This window comes from Syngnathus scovelli, chromosome 1 (genome assembly GCF_024217435.2).
Source record: "Syngnathus scovelli strain Florida chromosome 1, RoL_Ssco_1.2, whole genome shotgun sequence".
NCBI classification, from domain to species: Eukaryota; Metazoa; Chordata; class Actinopteri; order Syngnathiformes; family Syngnathidae; genus Syngnathus; species Syngnathus scovelli.
The window spans coordinates 1,929,896-1,945,858 of record NC_090847.1 but is presented as its reverse complement, the minus strand read 5'-3'; the positions used below and the strand labels follow the sequence as shown (position 1 = coordinate 1,945,858).

The following is a 15,963-nucleotide window of genomic DNA, read 5'->3' as shown; positions in this document are numbered from 1 at the left end:
GCAGCCGTGTCATGAATATTTGGAATAAGTGAAAAGTGGAACGGAGTGAATCGGTTGAAGTATGTGGAAGGAGTTAAGCGTCAAAAAAGTGAGCGGAATAAGTAGAATAATAATAATAACTAGAATTTGCAATTCCTGAAGAAATTGCGTGTGAAGGTGAAGAGGTTGAATAAATACTTGGGGAATGTTGCAGAATGATGTTGAAAAGAGTTGAATCGGTTGAAAAATGTAGAAATTACAAGGGAAAAAGGAAATTTGGGAAAATTGGGTGTGAATTTCAAAATAGAAAATTTGGAATTTTGGGTAAGTGGGAAGTTGTGGAATAGGTAGGAAAATGATGAACAGTTGAAAGGTGAAATGGGTTGAATAAGTTGTAAATGTAGAAATTAGAGTAGAAAAACAAAATTGTAGAGAATTTTTGGTAAGTGGGAAGTTGTGGAATAGGAAGGCAAAAGAGGAACAGTTGAAAGTTGGAACGAGTTGAATCGGTTAAAAAATGTAGAAGTTAGAGCAAATCTTGAATCCTAATAGAGAATGAATGGGAATTAAAAGAAAAAAAAATTGCACCAAAAGTTTCTGAAATTTGGAACAAAAGGAAAGAAACGGCTTCAGGAGGTTCACTTTTGGGGTTAAAATGTTGAAATGGGTTTAATCGGGCAAAATTTGCAAAAGTTAGCGCAAATGCAGGTATTTAGGGCACTTAATGTTGAAATATGGTCATTTCCGGTTTGATTTGGGTCACTTCCGGTTTGATTAGAGGCACTTCCGGTCCAACTGAGGTCACTTCCGGTTTATTTGGGGTCACTTCCGGTTGAAAAAGGTCACTTCCGGTTGAAAAAGGTCACTTCCGGTTTGATTTGGGGTCACTTCCGGTTTGATTTGGGGTCACTTCCGGTTTACCTGAGGTCACTTCCGGTTCATTTGGGGTCAATTCCGGTTTGATTTGGGGCACTTCCAGTTCATTCCGGGTTCATTGGGGCACTTCAGGGTCAATCCAAGATGGCCGCCACTCTGGAAGTGGGGGTCAAGGGTTGAATTGTGGAAGTGGGGGTGAAGGGGGTGAATATGGTAAGCATAAGGTGAACAAAGTGAATAAAGTTGGAATGGGTTGAATCGGTTGAAAAATGTAGAAATTAGAAGGGAAAAACTAAATTTTGGGAAAATTTGGTGTGAATTTCAAAATTGAAAATTTGGAAATTTTGCTAAGTGGGAAGGTGTGGAATAGGTAGGCAAAAGATGAACAGTTGAAAGTTGGAACGAGTTGAATCGGTGGAAAAATGTAGAAACTAGAAGTGAAAAACTAAATTTTGTGAAATTTTGCAAAATTTTGTGCAAATTTTAAAAGTGAAAACGTGAAATTTTTGAATTTGGCAAGTTTGGGAATGTCCCCAATGTGATTTGAATGTGTTGAAATAAGTGAATTTCAAACTGGAACAACAAAAATGTGAAATGTTGAATCTGCCATTAAGAATGAATGGGGAAAAAAATGCCACAAAATCGTGAATTTTGTGAAAACGGAAAATTTTTCGAACAAAAAAAATGTAAGCAGCCGTGTCATGAATATTTGGAATAAGTGAAAAGTGGAACGGAGTGAATCGGTTGAAGTATGTGGAAGGAGTTAAGCGTCAAAAAAGTGAGCGGAATAAGTAGAATAATAATAATAACTAGAATTTGCAATTCCTGAAGAAATTGCGTGTGAAGGTGAAGAGGTTGAATAAATACTTGGGGAATGCTGCAGAATGATGTTGAAAAGAGTTGAATCGGTTGAAAAATGTAGAAATTACAAGGGAAAAGGAAATTTGGGAAAATTGGGTGTGAATTTCAAAACTGAAAATTTGGAATTTTGGGTAAGTGGGAAGTTGTGGAATAGGTAGGAAAATGATGAACAGTTGAAAGGTGGAATGGGTTGAATAAGTTGAATGGGTTGAATAAGTAGAAAAAAGTAGAAATTAGAGTAGAAAACCAAAATTGAACAGTTGAAAGTTGGAACGAGTTGAATCGGTTAAAAAATGTAGAAGTTAGAGCAAATCTTGAATCCTAATAAAGAATGAATGGGAATTAAAAGAAAAAAAAAATTGCGCCAAAATCTTTTGAAATTTGGAACAAAAGGAAAAAAACGGCTTCAGGAGGTTCACTTTTGGGGTTAAAATGTAGAAACGGGTTTAATCGGTCAAAATTTGCAAAAGTTAGCGCAAATGTAGGTATTTTGGGCACTTAATGTTGAATTATGGTCACTTCCGGTTTGATTTGGGTCACTTCCGGTCTATTTGGGTCACTTCCGGTTTGATTAGAGGCACTTCCGGTCTAGCTGAGGTCACTTCCGGTTTATTTGGGGTCACTTCCGGTTTAAAAAGGTAACTTCCGGTTTGATTTGGGGTCACTTCCGGTTTGATTTGGGGTCACTTCCGGTTTACCTGAGGTCACTTCCGGTTCATTTGGGGTCAATTCCGGTTTGATTTGGGGCACTTCCAGTTCATTCCGGGTTCATTGGGGCACTTCAGGGTCAATCCAAGATGGCCGCCACTCTGGAAGTGGGGGTCAAGGGTTGAATTGTGGAAGTGGGGGTGAAGGGGGTGAATATGGTAAGCATAAGGTGAACAAAGTGAATAAAGTTGGAATGGGTTGAATCGGTTGAAAAATGTAGAAATTAGAAGGGAAAAACTAAATTTTGGGAAAATTTGGTGTGAATTTCAAAATTGAAAATTTGGAAATTTTGCTAAGTGGGAAGGTGTGGAATAGGTAGGCAAAAGATGAACAGTTGAAAGTTGGAACGAGTTGAATCGGTGGAAAAATGTAGAAACTAGAAGTGAAAAACTAAATTTTGTGAAATTTTGCAAAATTTTGTGCAAATTTTAAAAGTGAAAACGTGAAATTTTTGAATTTGGCAAGTTTGGGAATGTCCCCAATGTGATTTGAATGTGTTGAAATAAGTGAATTTCAAACTGGAACAACAAAAATGTGAAATGTTGAATCTGCCATTAAGAATGAATGGGGAAAAAAATGCCACAAAATCGTGAATTTTGTGAAAACGGAAAATTTTTCGAACAAAAAAAATGTAAGCAGCCGTGTCATGAATATTTGGAATAAGTGAAAAGTGGAACGGAGTGAATCGGTTGAAGTATGTGGAAGGAGTTAAGCGTCAAAAAAGTGAGCGGAATAAGTAGAATAATAATAATAATAATAGAGGCACTTCCGGTCTAGCTGAGGTCACTTCCGGTTTATTTGGGGTCACTTCCGGTTTAAAAAGGTCACTTCCGGTTTGATTTGGGGTCACTTCCGGTTTGATTTGGGGTCACTTCCGGTTTACCTGAGGTCACTTCCGGTTCATTTGGGGTCAATTCCGGTTTGATTTGGGGCACTTCCAGTTCATTCCGGGTTCATTGGGGCACTTCAGGGTCAATCCAAGATGGCCGCCACTCTGGAAGTGGGGGTCAAGGGTTGAATTGTGGAAGTGGGGGTGAAGGGGGTGAATATGGTAAGCATAAGGTGAACAAAGTGAATAAAGTTGGAATGGGTTGAATCGGTTGAAAAATGTAGAAATTAGAAGGAAAAAACTAAATTTTGGGAAAATTTGGTGTGAATTTCAAAATTGAAAATTTGGAAATTTTGCTAAGTGGGAAGGTGTGGAATAGGTAGGCAAAAGATGAACAGTTGAAAGTTGGAACGAGTTGAATCGGTGGAAAAATGTAGAAACTAGAAGTGAAAAACTAAATTTTGTGAAATTTTGCAAAATTTTGTGCAAATTTTAAAAGTGAAAACGTGAAATTTTTTAATTTGGCAAGTTTGGGAATGTCCCCAATGTGATTTGAATGTGTTGAAATAAGTGAATTTCAAACTGGAACAACAAAAATGTGAAATGTTGAATCTGCCATTAAGAATGAATGGGGAAAAAAATGCCACAAAATCGTGAATTTTGTGAAAACGGAAAATTTTTCGAACAAAAAAAATGTAAGCAGCCGTGTCATGAATATTTGGAATAAGTGAAAAGTGGAACGGAGTGAATCGGTTGAAGTATGTGGAAGGAGTTAAGCGTCAAAAAAGTGAGCGGAATAAGTAGAATAATAATAATAATAATAATAATAATAATAATAATAAAGGACAGCAATAACAATAGTGTGAAGGTCTTCACCTTCACACTAACTAGAATTTGCAATTCCTGAAGAAATTGCGTGTGAAGGTGAAGAGGTTGAATAAATACTTGGGGAATGTTGCAGAATGATGTTGAAAAGAGTTGAATCGGTTGAAAAATGTAGAAATTACAAGGGAAAAAGGAAATTTGGGAAAATTGGGTGTGAATTTCAAAATAGAAAATTTGGAATTTTGGGTAAGTGGGAAGTTGTGGAATAGGTAGGAAAATGATGAACAGTTGAAAGGTGAAATGGGTTGAATAAGTTGTAAATGTAGAAATTAGAGTAGAAAAACAAAATTGTAGAGAATTTTTGGTAAGTGGGAAGTTGTGGAATAGGAAGGCAAAAGAGGAACAGTTGAAAGTTGGAACGAGTTGAATCGGTTAAAAAATGTAGAAGTTAGAGCAAATCTTGAATCCTAATAGAGAATGAATGGGAATTAAAAGAAAAAAAAATTGCACCAAAAGTTTCTGAAATTTGGAACAAAAGGAAAGAAACGGCTTCAGGAGGTTCACTTTTGGGGTTAAAATGTTGAAATGGGTTTAATCGGGCAAAATTTGCAAAAGTTAGCGCAAATGCAGGTATTTAGGGCACTTAATGTTGAAATATGGTCATTTCCGGTTTGATTTGGGTCACTTCCGGTTTGATTAGAGGCACTTCCGGTCTAGCTGAGGTCACTTCCGGTTTATTTGGGGTCACTTCCGGTTGAAAAAGGTCACTTCCGGTTGAAAAAGGTCACTTCCGGTTTGATTTGGGGTCACTTCCGGTTTGATTTGGGGTCACTTCCGGTTTACCTGAGGTCACTTCCGGTTCATTTGGGGTCAATCCCGGTTTGATTTTGGGCACTTCCAGTTCATTCCGGGTTCATTGGGGCACTTCAGGGTCAATCCAAGATGGCCGCCACTCTGGAAGTGGGGGTCAAGGGTTGAATTGTGGAAGTGGGGGTGAAGGGGGTGAATATGGTAAGCATAAGGTGAACAAAGTGAATAAAGTTGGAATGGGTTGAATCGGTTGAAAAATGTAGAAATTAGAAGGGAAAAACTAAATTTTGGGAAAATTTGGTGTGAATTTCAAAATTGAAAATTTGGAAATTTTGCTAAGTGGGAAGGTGTGGAATAGGTAGGCAAAAGATGAACAGTTGAAAGTTGGAACGAGTTGAATCGGTGGAAAAATGTAGAAACTAGAAGTGAAAAACTAAATTTTGTGAAATTTTGCAAAATTTTGTGCAAATTTTAAAAGTGAAAACGTGAAATTTTTGAATTTGGCAAGTTTGGGAATGTCCCCAATGTGATTTGAATGTGTTGAAATAAGTGAATTTCAAACTGGAACAACAAAAATGTGAAATGTTGAATCTGCCATTAAGAATGAATGGGGAAAAAAATGCCACAAAATCGTGAATTTTGTGAAAACGGAAAATTTTTCGAACAAAAAAAATGTAAGCAGCCGTGTCATGAATATTTGGAATAAGTGAAAAGTGGAACGGAGTGAATCGGTTGAAGTATGTGGAAGGAGTTAAGCGTCAAAAAAGTGAGCGGAATAAGTAGAATAATAATAATAAAGGACAGCAATAACAATAGTGTGAAGGTCTTCACCTTCACACTAACTAGAATTTGCAATTCCTGAAGAAATTGCGTGTGAAGGTGAAGAGGTTGAATAAATACTTGGGGAATGTTGCAGAATGATGTTGAAAAGAGTTGAATCGGTTGAAAAATGTAGAAATTACAAGGGAAAAAGGAAATTTGGGAAAATTGGGTGTGAATTTCAAAATTGAAAATTTGGAATTTTGGGTAAGTGGGAAGTTGTGGAATAGGTAGGAAAATGATGAACAGTTGAAAGGTGGAATGGGTTGAATAAGTTGAAAATGTAGAAATTAGAGTAGAAAAACAAAATTGTAGAGAATTTTTGGTAAGTGGGAAGTTGTGGAATAGGAAGGCAAAAGAGGAACAGTTGAAAGTTGGAACGAGTTGAATCGGTTAAAAAATGTAGAAGTTAGAGCAAATCTTGAATCCTAATAGAGAATGAATGGGAATTAAAAGAAAAAAAAAATGCACCAAAAGTTTCTGAAATTTGGAACAAAAGGAAAGAAACGGCTTCAGGAGGTTCACTTTTGGGGTTAAAATGTTGAAATGGGTTTAATCGGGCAAAATTTGCAAAAGGTAGCGCAAATGTAGGTATTTAGGGCACTTAATGTTGAAATATGGTCATTTCCGGTTTGATTTGGGTCACTTCCGGTTTGATTAGAGGCACTTCCGGTCTAGCTGAGGTCACTTCCGGTTTATTTGGGGTCACTTCCGGTTTAAAAAGGTCACTTCCGGTTTGATTTGGGTCACTTCCGGTTTGATTTGGGGTCACTTCCGGTTTACCTGAGGTCACTTCCGGTTCATTTGGGGTCAATTCCGGTTTGATTTGGGGCACTTCCAGTTCATTCCGGGTTCATTGGGGCACTTCAGGGTCAATCCAAGATGGCCGCCACTCTGGAAGTGGGGGTCAAGGGTTGAATTGTGGAAGTGGGGGTGAAGGGGGTGAATATGGTAAGCATAAGGTGAACAAAGTGAATAAAGTTGGAATGGGTTGAATCGGTTGAAAAATGTAGAAATTAGAAGGGAAAAACTAAATTTTGGGAAAATTTGGTGTGAATTTCAAAATTGAAAATTTGCAAATTTTGCTAAGTGGGAAGGTGTGGAATAGGTAGGCAAAAGATGAACAGTTGAAAGTTGGAACGAGTTGAATCGGTGGAAAAATGTAGAAACTAGAAGTGAAAAACTAAATTTTGTGAAATTTTGCAAAATTTTGTGCAAATTTTAAAAGTGAAAACGTGAAATTTTTGAATTTGGCAAGTTTGGGAATGTCCCCAATGTGATTTGAATGTGTTGAAATAAGTGAATTTCAAACTGGAACAACAAAAATGTGAAATGTTGAATCTGCCATTAAGAATGAATGGGGAAAAAAATGCCACAAAATCGTGAATTTTGTGAAAACGGAAAATTTTTCGAACAAAAAAAATGTAAGCAGCCGTGTCATGAATATTTGGAATAAGTGAAAAGTGGAACGGAGTGAATCGGTTGAAGTATGTGGAAGGAGTTAAGCGTCAAAAAAGTGAGCGGAATAAGTAGAATAATAATAATAATAATAATAAAGGACAGCAATAACAATAGTGTGAAGGTCTTCACCTTCACACTAATAACTAGAATTTGCAATTCCTGAAGAAATTGCGTGTGAAGGTGAAGAGGTTGAATAAATACTTGGGGAATGTTGCAGAATGATGTTGAAAAGAGTTGAATCAGTTGAAAAATGTAGAAATTACAAGGGAAAAAGGAAATTTGGGAAAATTGGGTGTGAATTTCAAAATTGAAAATTTGGAATTATGGGTAAGTGGGAAGTTGTGGAATAGGTAGGAAAATGATGAACAGTTGAAAGGTGGAATGGGTTGAATAAGTTGAAAAATGTAGAAATTAGAGTAGAAAAACAAAATTGTAGAGAATATTTCGTAAGTGGGAAGTTGTGGAATAGGAAGGCAAAAGAGGAACAGTTGAAAGTTGGAACGAGTTGAATCGGTTAAAAAATGTAGAAGTTAGAGCAAATCTTGAATCCTAATAGAGAATGAATGGGAATTAAAAGAAAAAAAAATGCACCAACATTTTTTTAAATTTGGAACAAAAGGAAAAAAAACGGCTTCAGTAGGTTCACTTTTGGGGTTAAAATGTTGAAATGGGTGTAATCGGGCAAAATTTGCAAAAGTTAGCGCAAATGTAGGTATTTAGGGCACTTAATGTTAAAATATGGTCACTTCCGGTTTGATTTGGGTCACTTCCGGTCTATTTGGGTCACTTCCGGTTTGATTTGGGGTCACTTCCGGTTTACCTGAGGTCACTTCCGGTTCATTTGGGGTCAATTCCGGTTTGATTTGGGTTCATTCCGGGTTCATTGGGGCACTTCAGGGTCAATCCAAGATGGCCGCCACTCTGGAAGTGGGGGTCAAGGGTTGAATTGTGGAAGTGGGGGTGAAGGGGGTGAATATGGTAAGCATAAGGTGAACAAAGTGAATAAAGTTGGAATGGGTTGAATCGGTCGAAAAATGTAGAAATTAGAAGGGAAAAACTAAATTTTGGGAAAATTTGGTGTGAATTTCAAAATTGAAAATTTGGAAATTTTGCTAAGTGGGAAGGTGTGGAATAGGTAGGCAAAAGATGAACAGTTGAAAGTTGGAACGAGTTGAATCGGTGGAAAAATGTAGAAACTAGAAGTGAAAAACTAAATTTTGTGAAATTTTGCAAAATTTTGTGCAAATTTTAAAAGTGAAAACGTGAAATTTTTGAATTTGGCAAGTTTGGGAATGTCCCCAATGTGATTTGAATGTGTTGAAATAAGTGAATTTCAAACTGGAACAACAAAAATGTGAAATGTTGAATCTGCCATTAAGAATGAATGGGGAAAAAAATGCCACAAAATCGTGAATTTTGTGAAAACGGAAAATTTTTCGAACAAAAAAAATGTAAGCAGCCGTGTCATGAATATTTGGAATAAGTGAAAAGTGGAACGGAGTGAATCGGTTGAAGTATGTGGAAGGAGTTAAGCGTCAAAAAAGTGAGCGGAATAAGTAGAATAATAATAATAATAATAAAGGACAGCAATAACAATAGTGTGAAGGTCTTCACCTTCACACTAATAATAATAATAATAATAATAAAGGACAGCAATAACAATAGTGTGAAGGTCTTCACCTTCACACTAATAATAATAATAATAATAATAAAGGACAGCAATAACAATAGTGTGAAGGTCTTCACCTTCACACTAATAATAATAATAATAATAATAATAAAGGACAGCAATAACAATAGTGTGAAGGTCTTCACCTTCACACTAATAATAATAATAAAGGACAGCAATAACAATAGTGTGAAGGTCTTCACCTTCACACTAATAATAATAATAATAATAAAGGACAGCAATAACAATAGTGTGAAGGTCTTCACCTTCACACTAATAATAAAGGACAGCAATAACAATAGTGTGAAGGTCTTCACCTTCACACTAATAATAAAGGACAGCAATAACAATAGTGTGAAGGTCTTCACCTTCACACTAATAATAATAAAGGACAGCAATAACAATAGTGTGAAGGTCTTCACCTTCACACTAATAATAATAATAATAAAGGACAGCAATAACAATAGTGTGAAGGTCTTCACCTTCACACTAATAAAGGACAGCAATAACAATAGTGTGAAGGTCTTCACCTTCACACTAATAATAGAGAATGGTGTAGAATAACATATGTGTGAAGGCCATCGCCTTCACACAATAATAATAATAATAGAGAATGGTGTAGAATAACATATGTGTGAAGGCCATCGCCTTCACACAATAATAGAGAATGGTGTAGAATAACATATGTGTGAAGGCCATCGCCTTCACACAATAATAATAATAATAATAGAGAATGGTGTAGAATAACATATGTGTGAAGGCCATCGCCTTCACACAATAATAATAATAATAATAATAATAATAGAGAATGGTGTAGAATAACATATGTGTGAAGGCCATCGCCTTCACACAATAATAATAATAATAGAGAATGGTGTAGAATAACATATGTGTGAAGGCCATCGCCTTCACACAATAATAATAATAATAGAGAATGGTGTAGAATAACATATGTGTGAAGGCCATCGCCTTCACACAATAATAATAATAATAGAGAATGGTGTAGAATAACATATGTGTGAAGGCCATCGCCTTCACACAATAATAATAGAGAATGGTGTAGAATAACATATGTGTGAAGGCCATCGCCTTCACATAATAATAATAATAATAGAGAATGGTGTAGAATAACATATGTGTGAAGGCCATCGCCTTCACACAATAATAGAGAATGGTGTAGAATAACATATGTGTGAAGGCCATCGCCTTCACACAATAATAGAGAATGGTGTAGAATAACATATGTGTGAAGGCCATCGCCTTCACACAATAATAATAATAGAGAATGGTGTAGAATAACATATGTGTGAAGGCCATCGCCTTCACACAATAATAATAGAGAATGGTGTAGAATAACATATGTGTGAAGGCCATCGCCTTCACACAATAATAGAGAATGGTGTAGAATAACATATGTGTGAAGGCCATCGCCTTCACACAATAATAGAGAATGGTGTAGAATAACATATGTGTGAAGGCCATCGCCTTCACACAATAATAATAATAGAGAATGGTGTAGAATAACATATGTGTGAAGGCCATCGCCTTCACACAATAATAATAGAGAATGGTGTAGAATAACATATGTGTGAAGGCCATCGCCTTCACACAATAATAATAGAGAATGGTGTAGAATAACATATGTGTGAAGGCCATCGCCTTCACACAATAATAGAGAATGGTGTAGAATAACATATGTGTGAAGGCCATCGCCTTCACACAATAATAGAGAATGGTGTAGAATAACATATGTGTGAAGGCCATCGCCTTCACACAATAATAGAGAATGGTGTAGAATAACATATGTGTGAAGGCCATCGCCTTCACACAATAATAATAATAATAGAGAATGGTGTAGAATAACATATGTGTGAAGGCCATCGCCTTCACACAATAATAGAGAATGGTGTAGAATAACATATGTGTGAAGGCCATCGCCTTCACACAATAATAATAATAATAGAGAATGGTGTAGAATAACATATGTGTGAAGGCCATCGCCTTCACACAATAATAGAGAATGGTGTAGAATAACATATGTGTGAAGGCCATCGCCTTCACACAATAATAATAATAGAGAATGGTGTAGAATAACATATGTGTGAAGGCCATCGCCTTCACACAACAATAATAGAGAATGGTGTAGAATAACATGTGTGAAGGCCATCGCCTTCACACAATAATAATAATAATAGAGAATGGTGTAGAATAACATATGTGTGAAGGCCATCGCCTTCACACAATAATAATAATAATAGAGAATGGTGTAGAATAACATATGTGTGAAGTCCATCGCCTTCACACAATAATAATAATAATAGAGAATGGTGTAGAATAACATATGTGTGAAGGCCATCGCCTTCACACAATAATAGAGAATGGTGTAGAATAACATATGTGTGAAGGCCATCGCCTTCACACAATAATAATAATAAAGGACAGCAATAACAATAGTGTGAAGGTCTTCACCTTCACACTAATAAAGGACAGCAATAACAATAGTGTGAAGGTCTTCACCTTCACACTAATAAAGGACAGCAATAACAATAGTGTGAAGGTCTTCACCTTCACACTAATAAAGGACAGCAATAACAATAGTGTGAAGGTCTTCACCTTCACACTAATAATAATAAAGGACAGCAATAACAATAGTGTGAAGGTCTTCACCTTCACACTAATAATAATAATAATAATAGAGAATGGTGTAGAATAACATATGTGTGAAGGCCATCGCCTTCACACAATAATAATAATAGAGAATGGTGTAGAATAACATATGTGTGAAGGCCATCGCCTTCACACAATAATAATAATAATAATAGAGAATGGTGTAGAATAACATATGTGTGAAGGCCATCGCCTTCACACAATAATAATAGAGAATGGTGTAGAATAACATATGTGTGAAGGCCATCGCCTTCACACAATAATAATAATAGAGAATGGTGTAGAATAACATATGTGTGAAGGCCATCGCCTTCACACAATAATAATAATAGAGAATGGTGTAGAATAACATATGTGTGAAGGCCATCGCCTTCACACAATAATAATAATAATAGAGAATGGTGTAGAATAACATATGTGTGAAGGCCATCGCCTTCACACAATAATAATAATAATAGAGAATGGTGTAGAATAACATATGTGTGAAGGCCATCGCCTTCACACAATAATAGAGAATGGTGTAGAATAACATGTGTGAAGGCCATCGCCTACACACAATAATAGAGAATGGTGTAGAATAACATATGTGTGAAGGCCATCGCCTTCACACAATAATAGAGAATGGTGTAGAATAACATATGTGTGAAGGCGATGGCCTTCACACAATAATAGAGAATGGTGTAGAATAACATATGTGTGAAGGCCAACGCCTTCACACAATAAATAATAATAATAATAATCGAGAATGGTGTAGAATAACATATGTGTGAAGGCCATCGCCTTCACACAATAATAATAGAGAATGGTGTAGAATAACATATGTGTGAAGGCCATCGCCTTCACACAATAATAGAGAATGGTGTAGAATAACATGTGTGAAGGCCATCGCCTTCACACAATAATAGAGAATGGTGTAGAATAACATATGTGTGAAGGCCATCGCCTTCACACAATAATAATAATAATAGAGAATGGTGTAGAATAACATATGTGTGAAGGCCATCGCCTTCACACAATAATAGAGAATGGTGTAGAATAACATATGTGTGAAGGCCATCGCCTTCACACAATAATAGAGAATGGTGTAGAATAACATATGTGTGAAGGCCATCGCCTTCACACAATAATAATAATAGAGAATGGTGTAGAATAACATGTGTGAAGGCCATCGCCTTCACACAATAATAGAGAATGGTGTAGAATAACATATGTGTGAAGGCCATCGCCTTCACACAATAATAATAATAGTGAATGGTGTAGAATAACATATGTGTGAAGGCCATCACCTTCACACAATAATAGAGAATGGTGTAGAATAACATATGTGTGAAGGCCATCGCCTTCACACAATAATAATAATAGAGAATGGTGTAGAATAACATATGTGTGAAGGCCATCGCCTTCACACAATAATAGAGAATAGTGTAGAATAACATATGTGTGAAGGCCATCGCCTTCACACAATAATAGAGAATGGTGTAGAATAACATATGTGTGAAGGCCATCGCCTTCACACAATAATAGAGAATGGTGTAGAATAACATATGTGTGAAGGCCATCGCCTTCACACAATAATAGAGAATGGTGTAGAATAACATATGTGTGAAGGCCATCGCCTTCACACAATAAATAATAATAATAATAATCGAGAATGGTGTAGAATAACATATGTGTGAAGGCCATCGCCTTCACACAATAATAGAGAATGGTGTAGAATAACATATGTGTGAAGGCCATCGCCTTCACACAATAATAATAATAATAATAATAGAGAATGGTGTAGAATAACATATGTGTGAAGGCCATCGCCTTCACACAATAATAATAATAGAGAATGGTGTAGAATAACATATGTGTGAAGGCCATCGCCTTCACACAATAATAATAATAGAGAATGGTGTAGAATAACATATGTGTGAAGGCCATCGCCTTCACACAATAATAATAGAGAATGGTGTAGAATAACATATGGCCTTCACACAATAATAATAGAGAATGGTGTAGAATAACATATGTGTGAAGGCCATCGCCTTTACACAATAATAGAGAATGGTGTAGAATAACATGTGTGAAGGCCATCGCCTTCACACAATAATAATAGAGAATGGTGTAGAATAACATATGTGTGAAGGCCATCGCCTTCACACAATAATAGAGAATGGTGTAGAATAACATATGTGTGAAGGCCATCGCCTTCACACAATAATAATAGAGAATGGTGTAGAATAACATATGTGCCGAAGGGCATCGCCTTCACACAATAATAAAGGACAGCAATAACAATAGTGTGAAGGTCTTCACCTTCACACTAATAATAGAGAATGGTGTAGAATAACATACGTGTGAAGGCCATCGCCTTCTTACAATAATAGAGAATGGTGTAGAATAACATATGTGTGAAGGCCATCGCCTTCACACAATAATAATAGAGAATGGTGTAGAATAACATATGTGTGAAGGCCATCGCCTTCACACAATAAAGGACAGCAATAACAATAGTGTGAAGGTCTTCACCTTCACACTAATAATAATATTAAAGGACAGCAATAACAATAGTGTGAAGGTCTTCACACAATAATAATAATAGAGAATGGTGTAGAATAACATATGTGTGAAGGCCATCGCCTTCACACAATGAATGGCTTCTGGTTTTTTAAATGTAAATAAACCAATCTACTGTGATAAAACAACAAAATTGCAATAACTGCATTAACCATCAAAGTGAAGTCTAACTGTAGTCTTGAAACAAATCTGAATAAAGAGAAACATTGCAATAAAATGCAAACTGCTACCGCTATTGTTGGGGAGCCTGAGGACTGGGGGTTGGCTCGGATGGTTATGCTCTTTTCGCCCCCAGGTGTCGGTCAGAACACAGGAGGGAAGACGTGGTTCAGTTTTGATTGCTTTACTGAATTATTGGCAAAAATCAATAAAAAAAAACAAATAACCATAAATAAAATACTCTCGGCAACACACCAAACATAAGTCATCGATCAAGACAACAAAATACATTTGCTGGCGACCGTTATTTGCCGTGCCGCTGCGTAACGGCTACTCATACGATGCAGGGCAAACTTAAAGTAGCGCGCCGGAGCAAACCGTGATCGGACAAACGCCGCAACAGTGGACAGTAGTAACAATGAAATGTATATACTCACCTTGTGTCAAGGACGCACACGATCACAGCAACATACTCAGTCGATACCTGCAACCTTTAATTTACCGCTGCGCATAAGCTCCAACAATCCCGATAAGCTGAGGTAACTCACGCAAGATTTAAGGTGCGGTCACGTGACTTCGCTTTAAAGATATCTGGCGCCATCTAGTGTTGTGAATGGTTATAATGTCTAGACCCCGAATGTAAGACGACTCCCACTTTTTCAGTCTTATTTCAATGCAAAAAACATTGTCTTATATTCGGGCCAATACGGTACTTTACATGACGTGTATTTTGGGGAAGAAATTGAAGTGTGATTCACTTTAGCCCACTAATAATGTTGCACTATACAGTGGAATACCCATTTTCATCACCACTTATCCTCACAGGTGAATGGTCCCCTGCGCACCCCCTTCCCTGGCATTTCCCCCTTGTCACTCAGTTTCTGGGCACAACTTCTAAACAAGCATAGCCCCCCCAGTCTGTGGGTGCAAAATTGCCAATTTCCCTGAAGGGGGCACCAAATTGCCAATTCCCCACACAATGCTTTGCGGTGCAATTTTTGTATGTGTGTGACAAAAAAAAACTTCTCCTAGGTCGTTTAACCTTTTGACCACCAATTTTGAGGGATGGCACTCCCACATAGCCTAGTTGAGATACACCTCTTAGATTTTCATTCCAGTTTTTCAGTTATTTTTAGTGAATGTATTACTTCTTAATATTAACATTTTTAGCTCAATAGCTAACAGGTCATGTGACCTTTTGACCCCACATTTTGAAGGATGACACTCCCCCATGGCCTGCGTGAGATACACCTCTTAAATTTTCATTCCAATGCTTCATTTTTTTTTATGAGTTTATTTCTCTGAATATTAGCATTTTAGCTCAATAGCTCCTAGGTCATTTGACATTTTGACCTCAAATTTTACTGGATGACCTTCCACCTGGCTTGGTTGAGATACACTTCTTAGATTTTCATTCCAATGCTTCAAATATTTTTAGTGAATTGATTACTTCTTAATATTAGCATTTTAGCTAAATAGCTTCTAGGTCTAATTTTATTGGATGACACTTCCACCTGGCTTGGTTGAGATACACCTCTTAGATTTTCATTCCAATGCTTCAATTACATGTAATGAATTTATTATTTATACTATTATTATTACTTATATTATTATTTTAGCTCAATAGCTTCTAAGTCGTTTGACCTTTTGACCCCAGATTTTGAGGGACGACACTCCCACACGGCCTGGTTCAGATATACCTCTTATACTTTCATTCCAATGCTTTAATTATTTTTGA

General features: G+C 36.6%; 1 protein-coding gene and 1 long non-coding RNA gene across 7 annotated transcripts in view; both read left to right on the top strand.

Moving 5' to 3' along the window:
* slc7a11 (solute carrier family 7 member 11) overlaps nucleotides 1-15,963 on the top strand; it is a 246,158-nt gene that overhangs the window by 111,411 nt on the left and 118,784 nt on the right. The window lies entirely within an intron of this gene.
* On the top strand, nucleotides 3,187-6,090 carry LOC137840640 (uncharacterized). Its single transcript, XR_011087461.1, has 2 exons — nucleotides 3,187-4,121; nucleotides 4,184-6,090. It is a non-coding gene; the product is annotated as an uncharacterized lncRNA (long non-coding RNA).